At 40.8% G+C, this 22033-nt stretch overlaps 1 protein-coding gene and 2 long non-coding RNA genes across 4 annotated transcripts in view; 2 read left to right on the plus strand and 1 right to left on the minus strand.

The window, feature by feature from the left end:
- Positions 1-5360, minus strand: part of LOC111949934 (T-box transcription factor TBX4-like) — a 29651-nt gene extending 24291 nt beyond the window's left edge. Inside the window, exon 1 of one of the 2 annotated variants that reach the window (XM_023967287.2) lies at positions 5217-5360. The gene's annotated coding sequence lies outside the window, so the exon portion shown is untranslated. Of the gene's footprint in view, positions 1-2668; positions 3127-5216 lie in introns of those variants that run through there. The other variant, XM_023967286.2, reaches the window with a different exon arrangement.
- Positions 5361-14921: 9561 nt separating this feature from the next.
- Positions 14922-15327, plus strand: LOC139022758 (uncharacterized). The gene is made up of 3 exons (XR_011473797.1): positions 14922-15011; positions 15095-15168; positions 15284-15327. It is a non-coding gene; the product is annotated as an uncharacterized lncRNA (long non-coding RNA).
- A 2195-nt stretch (positions 15328-17522) lies between these two features.
- Positions 17523-17935, plus strand: LOC139022759 (uncharacterized). The gene is made up of 3 exons (XR_011473798.1): positions 17523-17651; positions 17692-17748; positions 17796-17935. It is a non-coding gene; the product is annotated as an uncharacterized lncRNA (long non-coding RNA).
- Positions 17936-22033: the final 4098 nt, after the last annotated feature.

Here is a 22033-nt window from a genome sequence, read left to right on the forward strand (position 1 = left end):
TTCACAAGACTCTCTCCTCTCCCATAGCAACCATTCCCCCAGCCATTTTACCATACAGACTCAAACTGTAGGTCTACATCCCAAATAGCATCCAATTCCCTATATYGTGCACTACTTTTGAACAGAGTCCTATGGGCCCTTGTCAAAAGTACTACACTATATGAGGAATAGGGTGCCATTTGGGACGCAGATATAAAGGTATACAGTGTACATTTCGGATAGTTTTTACACTCACCCCGGCCCTCCCTTAATCTCAGGCATGTAAACAATGTGAGTGCTCTCTCTCAGGATGAAAGAGAAGGGGCTCCAACTGTAAACCAACGCAGACATTTGCTAAAGCGAATAAAGATAAGGCGCGCTGCAAATCAGCCGTGGTACTTTGTTACCCTCCTGAACAGGGCCCTTTCACTTACCCTGTTTAACTAAACACACTGAGCTAGCCCTCTGTTTATATCTGTGTCACTCCCAGACATATAATCCACTAAACTATTCATGGCAGATTGTCCTGTGTGTGTGTGTGTGTGTGTGTGTGTGTGTGTGTGTGTGTGTGTGTGTGTGTGTGTGTGTGGTGTGTGTGTGTGAGTGTGTGTGTGTGTGTGTGTGTGTGTGTGTGTGTGTGGTGTGTGTGTGTGTGTCTTTGCCTGTATCTGTCAGTGTATCTGTGTCTGTGTTTTCGCCTCCCAGTTTGAAATGCAAGCCATGATGCATGTTATTGAGACAGCTACCATAAATTCAAACCTGACCTACCATTTTGTGCAGCAGCCAGTCTCATGCATCTGGTATGTGTTGCAGAGAGAGAGAAGAGAGAGACAGAGAGAGAGACGAGAGAGAGAGAGAGAGAGAGAGAGAGAAGAGAGAGAGAAGAGACAGAGACAGAGACAGAGACAGAGAGAGAGAGAGAGAGAGAGAGAGAGAGAGAGAGAGAAGAGAGAGAGAGAGAGAGAGAGAGAGAGAGAGAGAGAAGAGGAGAAATACAGATACAGAGAGAGAGAGCACCTTTATTGTTGTTGTATGTACGTCTCTGGCAGCTACAACTCAGCGATGTCAGTAGAATCACATCACGTAGCCTTGAGCTTGTTAGCACACCATTTGTGCAAAATTATTTTGGAAGTGAAACTGACCGATCACAACAAAAATGTAATGGTACCAAAGTAGTAAGTGAGTATGGTGCTGTAAAATCTCTCACCTGGAAAGCAGTTCTCTAATGTTCGATTCCCTCCACAAAAGTGAATTAGGCCTATGTTTTAATCAGTTGTTTAGTTGATTGATTGGCTTCAAATGTCAGTATACTACTTAACAGAACATCTCAGGATGTAATGTTTAGAGTCAAATTAAAAATAAAATATGATTTTATTTATTGTAAATTTGTGGAATTGTTTATAGTCCACATTGTAGAGACATCCAACATAATTGTTTGAGTTATGTATTTAGGTATTTCTTGAATGAAAAGGACATTAATTTAGACWCTTATTTGTAGATGAAATTATTTGGTTGTAATTTGTGATGATATAATTCTAAAAGCATGTTCTAAAATCATTATCTGGCAGTCAGTCTGTATAAACTAATTAAATATATTATTATGAATATTAATGATAGTTTTATCATTATCATTATTCATCGTTAACTATTATAATAATGATACTAATAATAATATTTGTAACATTATTTAAGGATAATAACTATTTTTCATCTTAAACAGAACAGATAGAATTGTTGTTTGTTTAACTTTTTATATTACCTTAAAGCTTGAATTGAAAGTTGCTACACCAATTTTGGACTTATAAATGAATACACCCATTGATTCTTGAAGAATATGACTTATAAATGCCTCATGAGCTTAGTTCAACTGTCTTACCCCCATCAGAACCCAAAATAAAAGATTGTTTTAAGTCCAATGTTTGTAAACAACGTAATGTAAACAAACACTGTATAGCGTCAAAACATGGTTAAAACTATCATTTTACTATAATGGATGGTCAGTCCTTGCATCCATAGTTCTCATAGCTTTAATGTCAATAAGCTTTGAAAACCATCACAGGGCCCTGAAACATGTATCAGACTGGTATTTTGGTGTTTTATATGACATTTAATGTAATTTCTACACAGCATCTAGGCTACTACCCATAAAGAAACGTACAATCTCAGAAAAGGGCTCTTGAATTTTTTTAGAAATTGAGTAAATTATGTAACAACTGTTTTCATCATATTTATAGTAACCTCAAAATGATATTGTGAAAATAAGAAGCATATAGCCTATAACTTCTTTGAGCATATGTGAAATGTAAAGAAATTGTGACTTTCAAATTGAACTATAGGCTACATGTTCATATCAGTTATAATGAAATGTTTTATAGACCGTGTGACCATAGACTGTTATACATCTCCATAATATCACCGCATCATATAACAACGGTTAAGGACACTGSTTTAACTGTTATTGTTGGGCTACAGATAGCGTTGTCACGTTCACCATCACTATCAAGGCAGTCAAATAACGCTGAAAAAAAGAAAGTAGAAAGTACATCCTAACACTAATCGCATTAAAGAAGCTGAGCCTATCCAACTATGGCGTTTTAAGATTGACTCCATGCCTGAGCTTGTTTACAAAGCACAAAGCACCTAGATAGGCAGGTTACAATGAAGATAAGAAATAATATTATTATATTACCTCATGAAATATTATGAGCTTGAATCCATTTATTTTCCAAATGGTACTTTTCTGTCTTCACCAAGGAAATAGCAGGAAGTTACGTTCCATTGGGACGTAGTTAGGGAAAGTCGTTCAGCATCTCATCTTAATAGACTTGCTTATCTTTCTCCAGCATAACGGTTCTCGAGTAAACTCCCGGACACGCGTGAGCGCCCGCGTTAACCCTGACTTGGTGTGATTCAACTCTCGTGAACTGACTGTTGCCTACACTGCGCGTGTGCAGTGCGCGTTGAGCTAGAGAGAACGAACTTGGTGTGTGATGTTTTCTTGGAAACAAAAAAAAGAATTGGCTCAATCCCTTGAATTGTTAAAACACCGGGATGAGTGAATTATTTGACTCGTTCCCCCCTCTCCCTTCCACGCAGACCTGACGTCGCTCCTCGAACGAAGAGAATACCTTACAGCGCGATGCACTGCTCCTCTGGAGCCAGAATCTCTCCTCCAACGACTATTGGACTAATAAATGTTGTGTATGACATGAATACAACCTCATCTCCTCCCCCATCCCACAGGCTATTGGTTACATCATTAAAAATACGAATCCAATGATATAGGCTATATAGCCTATAACTAGATATAGCTGAAGAGTTTGATAGGGCCTATGGGATATTATTATACATAATATAGTATAGGTTTCATTAATAAACAATTCAGAGAATAATTAATAGTTTGCCTGATAGGCCTTTTCTACTAGATATAATTTTTTCAACCAACTCAGAAGAGCACAAATTGATAATTGAAGCATCCGCTCTGGGTCTTTGTCAATCAGGTGTCACTATGCAAACAGACATCTGAGGAACTGAGTTACCTGTGAGGTGAACCATGTCCAAATCAGGATTGTTGGGGTAACAAAGTCTCTCTGTTCCAGTGTGAGGTCAAATGACCTCTGAGGGCCACAGTGAAGACGATTGGACTAGCCTATAACCAACCCATCCTCTGGTTCAGTTAGGTTCTAGATTTGATTTCTTTACCGTTATTTCGCACGCCATGTTTTCCTTTCAAAACAGCAAATGACCTCTGAGGGCAACAGTGATGACGAGTGGACTAGCCTATAGCCTACCCACCGTCGGGTTTAGTTATAGATGGTATTTCTGGACAGTTATTTCGCACGCTATGTTTTCCTTTCAAAACAGGGATAGGCGTCGAAGAATGACGCTAAAACGATCATACATTTTCAGGTGAAATATGGTTGTGGTTTTGGAATAAATGGGTCGAAGCATAAGGCCGAAAGACCAATAAATCAACAATAGAAGTTGGCGGGTCGGGTTGGTCGGGGAGAGTTTGACTTATATCTACTGGTGACATGACCAAATGAACGAGAACAGCCTAAATGTCCTTCCAGCGACAGTTTGTCATTTTCAGCCCTTTCAATATTTCTCTGCCAAAATATGACTAGTGAGGAGGCATCGAATGATCAGACAGTGGTCATTTCTTGAGTCTGTTGAATGTTTGGACGTGGGTGATGTATTGTGTCGGCTAATGTCAGGTTTTAGAGACCTATTGATGATTTTGTCGGCTCAGAATATAGATTTCCATATACATTATAATTAACAAATGGCTTGATTTTGGTATCATTTTGAGAACAATAAATTGCATCTAGGCTGATTATATTTGTCAGTTTATTGAAATCTTGTTTTTTAAAGTGAAAATCGGCTGAAATGTAACACACTAGTTGCCTTTAATTTCTTTACTTTGTAGATGGGGTGATTTTCTTTTTATGTTCGTCCATTTAATTTATGATTTTTTTATTTTTACTAATAATAGTTGTAATATTTCTTTATTGTAAACATAGCCTACTACAACTACTAATAGCCTAATAATAGGGTAATAATCATAGGCTAATCTAATTGAATGCACACTTGCATTTTTTCGATAGGCCTGTCATCTTTATTATATGATACAATAAATATTGACGTTTTTTGTCAGGGAACAATCAAGCAGAATAGTTAGTTTTCAATGGTTTTCCATCTCATATTGCTATATCAACCCCTTCGCTAAATGGGACTCTAATCTGTTTTTAGTAATCTGTCTTTAGTCATGTGGCGCCAAAAGGCCAAAGCCTCTTGAGTTCGGGTGAAGGCCTTTTGTTCCAAATCGAACTAACAGTACATCCAAGATCTAACGCAGTCTTCCAAACATCAGTCATTTGCGCGGGAAGAACATATTTAGCGATACATGTAAATATTGACCCTAAATTCATTGCATCATATAAATACACAAATACCTCGTACATGTTGGACAGAAAGGAGTATTTAGAGGATGTTTCTGTCATATTGCTAATGTGCGCCACTAATAAAGGATATAGTGAAGGCTTGAGGAAATGCAGATGTGCCATTCTATCTCTTAAATCATATATATTAGCCTACCTCATGAAAGACAAAAAAAATGGTATGACCATTGACCAACAATAAATATACCGATTTTAAAACGCCCAAAGGCTAATACTAAATGATGTGTAACTGGCCCTCACAAACATAACACGTGATGTAAAAGTAGCCGTTCTTACCTCCACGTTATTGCTCAGCCCTTAACACGAATTTGACCTCTGCTCTGTACTCCCCTTTAGCTGTGCTTTTCTTCCGAGAATCTTAGTCCCACAACGACAAATCTTAGCCGCCGTGGTATAGAAGATGCTTCTGCTATAAAATGGTAGATTTTTTTAATAGGAGCTGAATTGAGATGGGTTTCTGAAAGGGAATTTAAACTTGACTCACTCCCACAGTCACGTGGTGCAGAAATTAGGAACAGGAGTTCAGTGGGGTTGTGGTGGGCTCGTGGACTTGGAGCAAAGCTGGGTGTTGCTGAGGGGACAATGTTCAAGCATCGTTAAAAACTCCAATATTATATATACCGATTCCTTGGCGTTTTGGTCTCTGGTCCGAAACTAATAGTGTTTGTTGGTTTAGTAGTTAGGCAATTTTTAAGTTTTTGAGAAATACTAGGCAGAAAAATAGAAAAGTCCGTTCCTTTTATTCATGTGTCAATATGTTACCTATGGCTCTGATGGGACCATTAAAAAACCTTGCTAATGTGATGATCATTTTGGTTTTATTAATGAAAATATCTGTAGCCAAAACATGAATTCCAATACAAACATCAGCTTGTTTTCACACGTAAAATTGTCTTATTTGTATAGTCTATTTTGAACCATTTTAATTCGTTATTTCGGTATCAAATTAAAGCAGAAACAGTTTTTTCCAAACTTAAAAAGACAACAATGGTGAATGAACATTGACCTTTGGTCCTGAGTAGATAAGCATGAAGTGCAGTACGGTCGCAAACAATTCAGGATGTGTTACATTTCTCTGAACGGTCCGTAGAATATATTCGTTTGTTTCATGGAGTTATACCACTATTTTACATACAAATTAATATTTATTAAAAACATTCTAGCAGAAAAAACTAGCATCAGTTTAATTTTAAAAAGGTACGCTTACGTTTTTGATATGTATGTATATGTATGTATTTATATGTTTTTGTTTTTCTTAAAATTTAGCAATTAGAAAAGCAGATATTTTAGTCATTATCGTGATTGGAATGATATACACTAACTCTATGTATAATTGTTAGTATATGCCTATTCAGAACCAATTACGCATCTCTAACGAATTTGACATTTCAAATACTATACATAACAATGAGATATTTTCATTTACAGTGCATTCGGAAAGTATTCAGACCCCTTGACTTTTTACCGCCTTATTCTAAAATTGATTAAATTGTTTTTTTTTCTCATCAATCTACACACAATACCCCATAATGACAAAGCAAAAACAGGTTTTTAGAAAGTGTTGCAATTTTTTAATWAAAAAAWAAATGAAATATCACATTTACATAAGTATTCAGACCCTTTACTCAGTATGTTGTTGTTGCACCTTTGGCAACAATTACAGCCTTGGGTCTTCTTGGGTATGACGCTACAAGCTTGGCACATCTGTATTTGGGGAGTTTCTCCCATTCCTCTCTGCAGATCCTCACAAGCTCTGTCAGGTTGGATGGGGAGCGTCGTTGCAAAGCTATTTTCAAGTCTCTCCAGAGATGTTCGATCGGGTTCAAGTCCGGGCTCTGGCTGGGCCACTCAAGGTCATTCAGAGACTTGTCCCGAAGCCACTCCTGCGTTGTCTTGGCTGTGTGCTTAGGGTCGTTGTCCTGTTAGAAGGTGAACCTTTGCCCCAGTCTGAGGTCCTGAGCGCTCTGGAGCAGGTTTTTTATCAAGGATCTCTCTGTACTTTGCTCCTTTCATCTTTGCCTCGACCCTGACTAGTCTCACAGTCCCTGCTGCTGAAAAACATCCCCACAGCATGATGCTGCCACCACCATGCTTCACCGTAGGGATGGTGCCAGGTTTCCTCCAGACGTGATGCTTGGCATTCAAGCCAAAGAGTTCAATTTTAGACATTTTTTGAGACCCTTCCCCAGATCTGTGCCTCGACACAATCCTGTCTCGAAGGGCTACGGACAATTCCTTCGACCTCATGGCTTGGTTTTTGTTCTGACATGCACTGTAAACTGTGGGACCTTATAGACCAGTGTGTGCCTTTCCAAATCATGTCCAATCAATTGAATTCACTACAGGTGGACTCCAATCAAGTTGTAGAAGGATGATCAATTGAAACAGGATGCACCTGAGCTAAATTTTGAGTCATAGCAAAGGGTCTGAATACTTATGTAAATAAGGTATTTCTGTTTTTTATTTTTATAAATTTGCACAAATTTATAAAAAACATTTTTTGCTTTGTCATTATGGGGTATTGTGTGTAGATTGCGGAGGATTATTATTATTTTTTTTTAAATGTTATCAATTTTAGAATAAGGCTGTAACGTAACAAAATGTGTAAAAAGTCAAGGGGGCTGAATACTTTCCGAAGGCACTGTATGTGCCAATTTTACCCAAAACCTTTTGATGTTATTAACAATTATATAATGTTGTATGAGTACATGTTCCCTCAATCTATTCCATCTGACTGTATGGAAGTAGACTTAGCTCTGTTACAATAATATATTTGACATTTCCCCTCTGATATATTGCCGTACATACCATTGTATTATATAGAAGTTTGACACCACTCAGCCTTTTATGGTTTCAGAATTGCTTTTATGCTTTGTGACAAGGACTTAAATTCTGGTGTGGGGTTAAAATAGGGATGTTCTATTCTGTTCGATAAAGGACAATGCTTATGTAGCTGGAGTTGTGTCTACGTGATATTGTCTAACTAGGGTGAGTGTTGGTGTCACAGCATACAGAGTAGTCCATTGGCTGATTTATGTTGGAGGGAGTGAGGGTTTTTCTTTCCTTGGGAAAACATTTGCCTGTGTAATTGGCAGTAGGTGAGAGAGAGGGGTCTCGGCTAATAAAAAACAAAAGAGGGGGACGACGTGGTTCCCCATCTCTCTCTCTCTCCCTCTCTCTCTCTCCCATCGCTGTRTTCCTTCTCTTTAAAGCCACACTCCGTAAGGTGTGCGTATGTCATATTTTTCCAAATCAAGGAGTACATAATTCATTAGTTGAAATCATCTTACAGACTGTTCAATCTTGCAGACTGTGGCTTGAAGAAGCCAGTGCCTCTCCTTGCTGATTTGAGTGTAGTCAAAATGGCGGAGATAGAGAGAGTGGTGGATTTGGGCTTATTACACCTACAGTGCTCAGATGCCTATTAGCTTAGCAGTGAGCATAGTGCTAGCCAGTGCACAGAGGCTATTTCTCTCACTTACACCTCCCTGACCAAGGCCTTTCTCCCCTGATTGCACAGTTTGGCAGGGCGGCCAGCTCTAGGAAGAGTCTTGGTGGTTCCAAACTTCTTCCATTTAAGAATGATGGGGGCCACTGTGTTCTTGGGGACTTTCAATGCTGAGATTTCGTTCAGAGATTTTTTGGTACCCTTCCCCAGATCTGTGCCTTGATACAATCCTGTCTTGGAGCTCTACGGACAATTCCTTCGATCTCATGGCTTGGTTTTTGCTCTAACATGCACTGTCAAATGTGGGACCAATCAATTGAATTTACCACAGGTGGACTCCAATCAATTTGTAGAAACATCTCAAACAGGATGCACCTGAGCTCAATTTCGAGTCTCATACCAAAGGGTCTGAATGCTTATGTAAATAATGTGTTTCTGTTTTTTTTATACATTTGCAAACATTTCTACAAACCTGTTTTCACTTTGTCATTATGAGGTATTGTGTATAGATTGATGAGGATTTTTTATTTATTTAATTCATTTTAGAATAATGCTGTAATGTAACAAAATGTGGAAAAAGTGAAGGGGTCTGAATACTTTCCGAATGGTGGGTGGCGGGCACACTGTATGAGTCCAATCAGACTGTCCCTATCCCCTCCACTAGCCAGTCAGGGGGATAAAGAGCCAGTCGGACCACCAGCTGGATCTATAGAAAGAGAATAGTCACGTACACTTCCTGTGTGAGCAGCCAATCAGAACCATGGGTTTGCCTAAATTAGCCACCCATGGTTCTGATTGGCTGCTCACACAGGAAGTGTAAATGACTATTCTCTCTCTATAGATCCAAATGGTGGTCCGACCGGCTATCTTTTCCCCAGGCTCTACTCTATGGCCATGGTGCATCATGGGAAACAGGAAGTGGCCCAGCACATTGACCTAACATGGGGGCAGATTAACTGTACATGGGGCTAATGTTACGACCCTGTTACATTACGTTAACTTGAAATGTTAATTGTTAAATGTTAATGATCTTACAGAGACACACACCATGTCCCAATTGTCACAGCTTAAGTGTCCGTTGACTGTTCAGTTTGGTAGACCTTGAGTAATGTATTGTGTGTGCAGTTCTATTAGGTAATGTACTAACTAGTATGAAATGGTATTATTCATATAATCAATATTAGGAGAATCTTCTGATTTAAGATTCTTTTTTTCCTTCATTTTTATTTATAAAGCAGGCACAATTTATATATTTTTCAAAGTTATCCACCCGATCTGAATGTATCTATAGAGCAATGACCTTGATAACATTGTAAAAATTTAGCTCATGATTTTAGTTCAGAATATTCATAGGGCAAGCCTACAGTAGAACTTGTGTTAAATGGCTTCTTGGCAGGATGGGATTTCAGATCCTTCTTGGAGCTCTTGGGGTGGTTCAATCAGAGGAGGCTGGTGGGAAGAGCTATAGGAGTACAGGCTCATCGTAATGGCTCGAATTGAATAAATGGAACAGAGTCAAACATGTGGCTTCCATATGGTTGAAACAAGTCCATTTATTCCATTACGGTTTTTACAATGAGCCCTTCCTCCTATAGTTCCTCCCACCAGCCTCCTCTGGTTTCAGTCCAACCACAAGTGGGCTGGTCTACTCTGAAACAACAGCCTCAAAAGAAGCTTTAACCCAATTATGTTTTTCAAACAAGACTTTGTTTATTTCCATTTTAAGTGACACACACTATAACGTTGTTTTGAATGATGTCAAAAATGAAGTATCCTTAATTTGGGAGGTAAATTTGAGTCCAAATAGCTGTGGTTGGATTAGATCGAGCATTAATCCCCAAAGGCCAATTAATGTAGAAGTTGTGGTTTGTTGAAAAACATTTTGAATGCAGTCAAAGGTTATCACAGATAATAAGATTGACAAGTATAAGAAGTTGGCTTTTTCTTTTCACCCAATTTCTGACAATTCTATACACTTAGATTGCATTTCTAGATATTTGGTCAAATGACATCCTCCAGTATTCTCTCCGGTGAAGTGAAGTCCAGTGCAGATGATTATACTGTATAACAGTGTTCCCAACTGGTGGGGGGAGGGCATTTCAAAAACTTTGAAAACACAAGAAAATCAGCTCCAACTGATTTTAATTTTGGAAATCTGTTCCCAAGTATTCCCACGCATAATAGAGAGACACGAATTTGTATAGAAATGTAAGCAAGGTTTGAAATGATGATGTTTTAGTCAAATATTAGATCTGTTTGGGCTTCTTGCGGTCAATTTGCAGTCTACAGATTATTTGTAATTGTGTTCCAGCCCCCCGACCATCCACTCAAGAAAATACGGCACAGGGCTGAATCTAGTTGATGATCCCTGCTGTAAAATATATCATCATGTACTGTATATGCTGTGTTTTCATATACTTCTCAMAAGTTGTCATTCCCATTGACAATATTTAATGATGAAACTACTGCCTTGAAGTTTGCACAGGCGCTGAATAGCCCTGCTTACATACAAATCTATAAACCAAAACAGAGCCATTGATGACCAGTTGACCCCTAAGGTATGGGAAAACATTGGATAAGAGCAGAAACTGGGGCTCACCCATACCGAGGCTTACCCCACATGGGGAAAAGTAACTCAAGTGCAGTTGACATCTTCTGGCTTTCTGTCAAGGCAAATGGACAGTTTATACACATGGTTCAGAGCTGTCCGAAGCAGATGAAACACTGAGCCCTGGCTGTCAGCTAGCCGAGGGTGTCATGCTACAAATCTCAGTTGAGACCCACTAGGTTGTTTAGGTTCAGACTCAGGCAGAGGCAGTGGAGAGGCAAGGTTCACATTCCTATCTGAGTGTGGAGGTCCTGGACTGGTAAAAATGACCATGTTACGTCTCTACCAGAGCCATGTGTTTAATTCAATATATATTTAAGGCACGGGGGGGTGTGGTATATGGCCAATATACCACGGCGAAGGACTGTTCTCACCCACGACGCACGCGGAGTGCCTGGATTCAGCCCTTAGCCGTGGTATATTGTCCATATACCACAAACCCCAGAGCTGCATTATTGCTATTATAAACTGGTTACCAACATAATTAGAACAGTAAAAATACATGTTTGGTCGTACTCATACCCATGGTAAACGGTCTGATAAACCACAGCTTTCAGCCGTTCATCATTCAGGGCTCGAACCTCCCGGTTTATAATAATAAATATATGGCTCTGATCATGGCCAATCTGTGTAGGGAAACAGAATATTGGATATATTGGTAGCCTGTTACTTGCAATCCCTTGCTAGTTCTAGTTGTAGATACTCATTGTTGATCGTGAACCCAATGAGCAGACTGATCATGTAACTATTGAAGCTGATTTTAGTTACACTGTGAAGTGTAAAGAGGCCTACGTCTAAGCTGCGAGATAAAAAGTAAGAGGTCAGGGGTCTCAATTTAACCACAGAACCACTCATATAATTGTATTTTCTTTATCCACAATACAAACAAGCACTACTGCACATGTCTCTGTTCTCTGTAAAACCATTCTCATGTTTATTTGGTGGTATTGCCATCAGTACTCCATTACATCACCATAACCATCGTAAGATCCGTCGCTAGCGTAAATTAGAAAAGTAATGCACTCTATTCTTCTGAGATAAGCCCTTCAAGCTTTGAAGTGAAATGGGGTTTGGACAATTAGCGTTCAGTTCATAGCAGTGCAACGAGACATTAGTGTCAGGGTTAATTGGTGTGTTTAGTCCAGTTTAGTAGCTCTCTCCTCTCTCGCTCGGTATGTAGGCATCATGTGCTGTGTGGTTCAGGATATGGTCAAGCAAGCCCCACAGTCTCACAACCACAACACACACACACTTACTTACACAACACACACACTGTGACACACTGTGACACACACACAAACACAATCACACACAGTCACCTCTTCCTGTCCACTGCTCTTTGATCCCCAAAGGGGAGACATGGGACCTAGTTTGGCCGTCCGACATTACAAAAGCCGTGGGGCTAGTCCTGCTCCACACTCTGGTGTGTGTGTGTGTGGTGTGGTGTTGTGTGTGGTGTGTGTGTGTGTGTGTGTGTGTGTGTGTGTGTGTGTGTGTGTGTTGTGTGGTGTTGTGTGGTGTGTGGTTGCGTGCTTGGACCTCCAGGGAGACTCCAGCATCCCAGAATCGTCCTTAACTTGATGGCCCCTTCCTGTGTCTCTTTTTAAAACACAACATCTTCCTTGTCATCTTGTCACCTTCCTTGCCAGCGTTGGGTCACCACAGCCAGAACAGATTCAATGCACCTGACAAAGATTCTACAAGTGTCTGGAACTCTATTGGAGGGATGCGACACCATTCTTCCAAGATAAACGTCATAATTTGGTGTGTTTTGTTGATGGTGGTGGAAATCGCTGTGTCAGCGTTGCTCCAGTGTTCAATTGGGTTGAGATCTTGTGGTACTGAGCGGCCATAAGCATATGGTTGACATCGTTTTCATGCTCATCAAACCATTCAGTTCCACTCGTGTCCTGCGGATAGGGCATTGTCATCCTATGGGGGTATATAGGAATAGGGTGTGATTGGACACACCCTGCGTTTCTTTGAGTATAGTAACTGAATATTGGGTTGTTCTGGTGAGGCTTTGGATGATGGGACTACTTTCCTAACCCTCGTCTTTGTGTTGCTCTCTATATATGGAATAAGGAGGCCATTTGTCATTCAACACTTAGTTTTTCCCTCCTATTATTGGGTAGCACTGACTTGTAAGTGGTCAGTCTAAAATGTATTTCAAAAGACTTCCCTAGTACTCAGCCTTTGTTCTCAAGGAAAGAGAAGCATTGAGAGTAGTAGAAACACAGAAACACCGAGGACCTATAGGAGACAGAAACACCAGGTCTATAGGAGACCCAGATTACACCAGGGACTATAGGACAGATCACCAGATATAGCGACAGAAACAGACATAAGCCAGGACAAGACAGAAGACAGGACTATAGGAGACAGAAACACCAGGACTATAGAGACAGAAACCAGGACTATAGGAGACAGAAAGACCAGGACTATAGGAGACAGAAAACACCAGGACTATAGGAGACAGAAACACCAGGACTATAGAGAGGACAGAAAAAAAAGACCAGGACTATAGGAGACAGAAAGACCAGGACTATAGGAGACAGAAACACCAGGACTATAGGAGACAGAAAGACGGAGCGAAAAGGAGGACAGAAACACCGAGACGGTATTAGGAGACAGAAACACCAGGACTATAGGAGACAGAAAACACCAGGACTATAGGAGACAGGAATCACCAGGACTTTAGGATGACAGAAAACACCAGATCTTATAGGAGACAAAAACACCAGGACTAGTAGGAGCAGAAAATCACCAGGATTATAGGAGACAGAAACACCAGGACCTATAGAGACGAGAAAGACGGACTAGTATATAGGATACAGAAACACCAGGACGTTATAGGAGGTCACAGAATACAGCGGCGATACGTTTAGGAGACAGAAACACCAGGTCTATAGGAGACAGAAACACCAGGACTATAGGAGACCGAAACTAGACAATTAGGAAGCAACATGGGACGTAAGCCTACTGATGACATCAATTCCCCATCAGCGTGCAGGGATGATGTGTTGTGAGGGTACATGTAAGTGCATGACTGAATGCAAGCTTTTGAATAGAAATGTGTGCATATGTGTATGTATGACCCAGTGAACAAATAGGTTTTACACATCTGTCTGTCTGTCTGTCTGTCTGTCTGTCTGTCTGTCTGTCTGTCTGTCTGTCTGTCTGTCTGTCTGTCTGTCTGTCTGTCTGTGGCCTAGATCCAATCAGATCAAGCGTTAACCGGCGATAGCTGACACCTGCATAGCTGATGTTTTGGCGGTGTCGGAGGTGTAACTGCGTTGGAGCTGTCACATCGATGAGCAGCTGCTCTTGTGATTGTCACGAAGCCACACCCGTCCCAATCGCGTTAGAAGTTCAGAACGAGAAAGTTTAGGCCAAGGCAATATAGAAATAATGGTGCTGAAATTGAAAATCATTCAACAAAATATTGAGGATTTCTATCAGCCTAATCAAGGTGTAGGCCTAGATTATATCACACATTCCAGTGTTCGAACTTGTAAACACAGCTGCAAGGGATTCCAACACTTTTGGAAAAAAGGCAATGGTGTAAAGTACTTTAGTAAAAATACTTAAAAGTACTTCTTAAGTCGTTTTTTGAGGTATCTGTACTTAACTATTTATTTTTACTTTACTACATTCCTAAAGAAATGTATGTACTTTTTACTACCTGACACCCAAAAGTACTCGTTACATTTTGAATGCTTAGCGGGACAGGAAAATGGTCCAATTCACACACTTATCAAGAGAACATCCTGGGTCATCCCAYCTGCCTCTGATCTGGAGGACTCACTAAACACAAATGCTTAGTTTGTAAATGATGACTGAGTGTTGGAGTGTGCCCCTGACTATCTGTAAATGATGTCTGAGTGTTGGAGTGTGCCCCTGGCTATCTGTAAATGATGACTGAGTGTTGGAGTGTGCCCCTGACTATCTGTAAATGATGTCTGAGTGTTGGAGTGTGCCCCTGGTTATCTGTAAATGATGACTGAGTGTTGTAGTGTGCCCCTGACTATCTGTAAATGATGACTGAGTGTTGGAGTGTGCCCCTGAATGTCTGTAAATGACGTCTGAGTGTTGGAGTGTGCCCCTGGCTATCTGTAAATGATGTCTGAGTGTTGGAGTGTGCCCTGGCCTATCTGTAAATGAGGTCTGATGTTTGGAGTGTGCCCTGGCTATTGTAAATGAGGTCTGAGTGTTGGAGTGTGCCCCTGGCTATCTGTAAATGATTGTAGTGTTGGAGTGTGCCCTGTATCTGTAAATGGGTCTGAGTGTTGGAGTGTCCCCTGGCTATCTGTAAATGATGTCTGAGTGTTTGGAGTTGCCCTGGTATCTGTAAATGATGCTGAGTGTTGGAGTTGCCCTGCTTATCTATATGATAGGTCTGAAGAGTAGTTAGATGTTGTGCTCGTGTCATACTGTTGTTCACAAAATCGAATGCAGTGCTTGATGTTGTGTATGGAGTCGTGCCGCAGCTGATGTTTTAATTATGTCTAATGTAGTGAATCTGATGCATGTATATGGAGTTGTGCCCATGAGGTATCCTAGATATTATACCTTCGCAGTGTCTGAGCTGTATAAATGGGAGCTGTCGTCAGCTTGGTCGTTATCTGCTTGTAAGGTGATGGTCTGTGTACCGGTTGAGAGTGTGCCCTCTGGCATTGAATGATGTTAAAGTTGAGTGCTCTTCTTTGAGCTCGAGAATGTAGTTATGATGTGCCATGGCTATTCTGATATATATTGTAAGGCTCATTGAGTGTTGCGGTCGGTCTGACCGCCTGGGGATCTTGTTATAAAAGAGGGTCAACCCTGGTTGAGTCCATGTAAGATGCTGGTGGAAGTGTGCCTCTGGCTATTGTAAATGAGGTCTGAGTGTTTGGAGTGTCCGCGCATCTGTAATGAGGTTGAGTGTTGGAGTGTGCCCCCTGGCATCTGTAAATGATGTGGCTCTTGATGTGTAGATGATGTTTCTAAGACACCCTAGAGACTATCAATGTTAATAGAAGATGTACACTGAGGGTGTAGTGAATTGTTTCAGCCCATTTTGAATATATTTATGATAAATGAGGTTCTAGATGGTGTGTTGTAGTGTGCTGACGCGTCTAGGTCCTGAGTAAACTGTGGGTCTGTAGTGTTGGAGTGATAGCTCGCTCTGCTTTTTTGTAATATGATAGTGATCTGCTTAGTGTTGGAGTGTGCCCTGAGTACTGTAAGTAAGACTTGAGGATCTCGAGATGGTATTGAGTAGTAGCTGCCCGCAATGTGCTATTCCTGTGTATAATTTGGTTGATGTGTCTGTTGTGATTAGTTAGTGTGCCGCCTGGCTTATACTGTAAATGTGAGTAGTGCTTGAAGTGTAGTTAGGAAGTGAATTGCCTCTCTGCCGTAGTTTGGAGAAAATGATAGTCTTGAGTGTTGGCCAGTAGTTGGCTCCTTTGGGATCTATTGGTGGTCATGAGGTTACTTGTGAGGTGATGGTACGTGTGCTCTCGTGTCATCTCTGTAAATGAAAGGTTTCTTGGCACGTCAGATGTTGGATGGGATAGCACTCTGTGTCTTCATCAGGTTACAGGAAGTAAGTTGCGGACGTAGTTGGAGTACTCGCCCGCTGCGTAATGTCTGTGAAATGTGAGGAGTTGTCGGCAGTTGTTTGAAGTGCTAGTCTCCGTGGGCTTTATCGTAAAGTGAGGTTGATTGTTCGTAGAGATCGTGCCCTCGCTCTTCAGATATATTAGCGTAGGTTCATGACGTTGGTATTGTGAAGTGTGCACACCCTGGCTAGTCTGTCAGAATGGGATCGACTGTGTGTTGTCGTAGTGTGCCACGCCTAGGCTAGTGTAGTAGTGTAAGTGTTTGGAAAAGTTGTTTTGGAGTTGTTGCCGCTCCTGGCTACTTTAAAGACTGTAGAGTCTCAGGAGTGTTATAGTGATGTGTGTACTCTGGCTTAAGTCTAGACATGAAGCGTTCGTCGAGAGCTTTGTCAGGATAGTGCGGAATAGACACCACTGCTGTTGAGCTCGCCTCTGATAGTCATGCATCGCCTCTCTCACAGTGATTGAGCAGTCGTCGCCTCCCTCGGCTAGAGCTTCTGTTATTGACATGGCGGCCTGCTATAGCTGGTATGATTTTAATGATTGTGCTGACCCCTGGCTATCTGTAAATGAGTCTGAGTGTTGGAGTGTGCCCCTGGCTATCTGTAAATGAGGTCTGAGTGTTGGAGTGTGCCCCTGGCTATCTGTAAATGAGGTCTGAGTGTTGGAGTGTGCCCCTGGCTATCTGTAAATGAGGTCTGAGTGTTGGAGTGTGCCCCTGGCTATCTGTAAATGAGGTCTGAGTGTTGGAGTGTGCCCTCTGGCTATCTGTAAATGAGTCTGAGTGTTGGAGTGTGCCCCTGGCTATCTGAATGAGTCTGAGTGTTGGAGTGTTGGTCTGTGAGCCCCTTGAAGTCTATGTGGATGTACATATGAGTCTGAGGTGGAGTGTGCCCCTGCTATCTGTAAATGAGGTCTGAGTGTTGGAGTGTGCCCTGGCTATCTGTAAATGAGGTCTGAGTGTTGGAGTGTGCCCCTGGCTATCTGTAAATGAGTCTGAGTGTTGGAGTGTGCCCCTGGCTATCTGTAAATGATGTCTGAGTGTTGGAGTTCCCCTGGCTATCTGTAAATGATGTCTGAGTGTTGGAGTGTGCCCCTGGCTATCTGTAAATGAGGTCTGAGTGTTGAGTGTGCCCCTGGCTTACTGTAATAGAGTCTGAGTGTTGGAGGTGCCCTGGCTATCTGTAAATGAGGTAAATGATGTCTGAGTGTTGGAGTGTGCCCCTGACTATCTGTAAATGATGACCGAGTGTTGGAGTGTGCCCCTGACTATCTGTAAATGATGACTGAGTGTTGGAGTGTGTCCCTGACTATCTGTAAATTATGTCTGAGTGTTGGAATGTACCCCTGACTGTCCATACATTTGCTTAATATAAGGAATTAGAAATTATTAATACTTTTACTTTTGATACTTAAGTATATTTTAACAATTACATTTATTTTTTATGCTTAAGTATATTTAAAACCAAATACTTTTAGACTTTTACTCAAGCAGTATTTTCCTGGTTGATTTTCACTTTTACTTAAGTAATTTTCTATTAAGGTATATTTACTTGTAGTTAAGTATGACAATTGGGTACTTTTTCCCTCTGGGGAAACGGTTCTACATGGAACCCAAAAGGGTTTTACCTGGAACCAAAAAGGGTTCTTCAAAGGGTTTTCAAATGGGATGGGAACAGCCGAAGAATCATTTTAGGTACTAGATAGCACCTTTTTTTCTAAGAGTGTATTTAATGTGACCGTGCAGCCAATGTCCGCGATAGCTATGAGAGACACTTGTGGATTTGACAGTTCGAACGCGGTTCTACCTCTAACACATCAAAACACCAGCTATGCAGGTGTCGGCTAGCATGAATATGATTGAATCAAGCRRMATGTCTGTATGTGCACTATCTCCCTGTCAGCCGTTGTGACTGTTTCTCGCTGTGCTTAACCCGAGGTTGTGTGAGAGGATTGTATGTTTTTAGAAGAGCTGGATGGTTTAGTCTCAGGCKCCGGCTAGGCCCTGCACTCCGTTCATCATGACAAACTCTGTTAGTCTAAATTAATCTGCTATGTTAATCTCTGTGTCAGGACCAGGGGTGCTGCGTGCTAGGAGCAAATGATTTCTCCCGGGTCAGATCTGAAAATCCCTCACCGCTCTTCTGCAGTGTTTTATGTCTTCTTAAACATGTCCTCAAGGACCCCGGAGATCAAAAGATACTTTGGACGTCTACTCTGTATACTCTACAGGTCCTACAGGATGCATGGAGCATGTGTCTGAGAGTTGTCTGTGTGCCAAATGGCACCCTATTTCCTATAAAGTGCACTTCTTTTGACCATGGCCCATAGTCACAATGTAGGGAATAGGGTGCCATTTGGGACACATTCTTGGGTTCAAGAGCTCATTTATAATATTGTTTGGTTTATCATTGATTTACTGGTTTTCATATTGTAATATTTTAGTTTATACACATCCTTTTAGTACTTTAAAGTACTACTTAAGTAGTTTTTTGGGGTATCTGTACTTTAGTTTACAATTTATATTTTTTTACAACTTTTACTCCTTTTACTGTTACTCCACTACATTCCTAAAGAAAATATGTACTTTTTACTCCCATACATTTTCCCTGACACCAAAAAGTACTCATTACATTTTGAATGCTGAGGCAGGACAAAATTATGGTCCAATTCACGCACCAATCAATATAATGCGTTATCATCCTTACTGCTTCTGATCTGTGTACTGCGTTTGTAAATGATGTCTGATTGTTGGAGTGTGCCCGTCTGTCTGTAAATACATTTAAATCATAAGGTCTAGTTTGCTTAATATAAGGATTTTTTTTATTTTTAGCATTTATTTTTACTTTGTACTTTTACTCAAATTAAAACATTTAGTACTTTTTCCACCACTGTACTTAAGTACATTTTAAACCAGATACTTTTACACTCAAGTATTATTTTACACTCAAGTATTATTTTCTGGGTGACTTTTACTTGAGTAACTTTTTATTGAGCTACAGTATCTTTACTTTTCCTAAAGTATGGCAATTTAGTACTTTTTCCACCACTGTCTTTTTCGAGGATAGTTGTCTGTAAATTAACAATGAGCCTTCATGATAGTCTTTTCTCAGGGCCTCCTTAAGGCATCCTACTCAATCTCAATAAGTATGGCTATACATACTGTTTGGTGCATGCATACACACACGCACGCGCACGCACACGCACACGCACACATTATTAAGTCGATGTACACTTCTTTTATTTCAAGGCTTTAACTCGGTACTGGAGAAGTTGAATACATTTGAAKKATCACTAATGTGTTAGAATTCATAAATGTTGCTTCATATTTAGAACATGTAGCTAACTTATTTTTGCTTTCTTTTGTTGCCTTTTTTTCCAGCTTTTGTGACATATCACGAAAGAACGCTTCACTAGGAGATAAAAGAATTGATCTCATACTGATATTTCTCCCAAAATCTTGTTGTTTTTTTAAAGTAAGTCGTTGTGACATCTAGTGGTGAATGCTGGTACTTCAAAACTGTTTCGAGCAAGTCCACTGAGATGGGCAAGAACAAGCAAAAAGTCAGAGCCAGAGGCAGTTCCAGCCCACATTATGTGTATGCAGGTGATAATAATGAAGTGTAGGAATGAATGAAGTGTAGGATATTTATGGTTATATTAAGATGTGATTATATTTGATGTCAATAAACATACTGGTAATGGTGTAAGAATGACAGGGGACCTACAAAGGACAAAAATATAGCCAATTCCATTTTGACGTTGTTGTGGGGTTCGGTATAATTTCATGAACCTTGTGCAAACCAAATGCAATATCCATGGGGCCCTAATAGCTTTCTTTTCAACTGTGAAGCCCTAGAAGCAGAAATAAAACAGCTGTAACTTAATGAGACAGACAGGCACCTTTCAATTGTGAAACAGTGCCTGTCAAACATTGACTAGTAGAGACAACAAACAATTCTTCTTCCTCTCTACAAACTTAAATGACCTTTAGGCAGGCGTGAACTACTACCAAGAATGTTGAAATCCAGGTAATGGCAAGTGTCTTTTCGGAACGCAGAGCAGGTGAGAGCTTCCAAGGAAATGTTTATTTAGAAGGTTACAGCAGCCCGTGCGCGCGCCACCCTCCTTGACGGTCTATTCTGGGCTGATATCTGCTTCCTTGCTGGTTATCTCCGCCAAGAGATCTGTCTCCACTCCTCCAGTGGTGGGTTGTCCGTGTTCTCACCCAGCTCACGTTCTGAGATAGCGGAGGCATGGGGCGCGATATTTTTATTTATTTTTTATTTATTTTTATTTAACCTTTATTTAACCAGGTAGGCAAATTGAGAACACGTTCTCATTTACAATTGCGACCTGGCCAAGATAAAGCAAAGCAGTTCGACACATACAACAACACATAGTTACACATGGAGTAAAACAAACATATAGTCAATAATACAGTGAAAAAAAAAATAAGTCTATATACAATGTGAGCAAGTGAGGTGAGATAAGGGAGGTGAAGGCAAACAAATATATGTATAAATAAATAAAAATATAAAAGGCCATGGAGGCGAAGTGAGTACAACACAGCAAGTAAAGTAAAAACTAAAAAAACAATGGAATGGTTGGTTTGCAGTGGAAGAAAGTGCAAAGTAGAGACAGAAATAATGGGGTGCAAAGGAGCAAAATAAATTAATAAATAAATACAGTAGGTAAAGAGGTAGTTGTTTGGGCTAAATTGTAGATGGGTTATGTACAGGTGCAGTAATCTATGAGCTGCTCTGACAGCTGGTGCTTAAAGCTAGTGAGGGAGATAGGTGTTTCCAGTTTCAGAGATTTTTGTAGTTCGTTCCAGTCATTGGCAGCAGAGAACTGGAAGGAGAGGCGTCCAAAGGAAGAATTGGTTTTGGGGGTGACCAGAGAGATATACCTGCTGGAGCGCGTGCTACAGGTAGGTGCTGCTATGGTGACCAGCGAGCTGAGATAAGGGGGGACTTTACCTAGCAGGGTCTTGTAGATGACCTGGAACCAGTGGGTTTGGCGACGAGTATGAAGCGAGGGCCAGCCAACGAGAGTGTACAGGTCGCAGTGGCGGGTAGTATATGGGGCTTTGGTGACAAAACGGATGGCACTGTGATAGACTGCATCCAATTTATTGAGTAGGGTTTTGGAGGCTATTTTGTAAATGACATCACCGAAGTCGAGGATTGGTAGGATGGTCAGTTTTACAAGGGTATGTTTGGCAGCATGAGTAAAGGATGCTTTGTTGCGGAATAGGAAGCCAATTCTAGATTTYACTTTGGATTGGAGATGTTTGATGTGAGTCTGGAAGGAGAGTTTACAGTCTAACCAGACACCTAGGTATTTGTAGGTGTCCACATATTCTAAGTCAGAGCCGTCCAAAGTAGTGATGTTGGACAGGCGGGCAGGAGCAGGCAGCGATCGGTTG

The sequence above is a fragment of the Salvelinus sp. IW2-2015 genome, linkage group LG22 (assembly GCF_002910315.2).
Source record: "Salvelinus sp. IW2-2015 linkage group LG22, ASM291031v2, whole genome shotgun sequence".
NCBI classification, from domain to species: Eukaryota; Metazoa; Chordata; class Actinopteri; order Salmoniformes; family Salmonidae; genus Salvelinus; species Salvelinus sp. IW2-2015.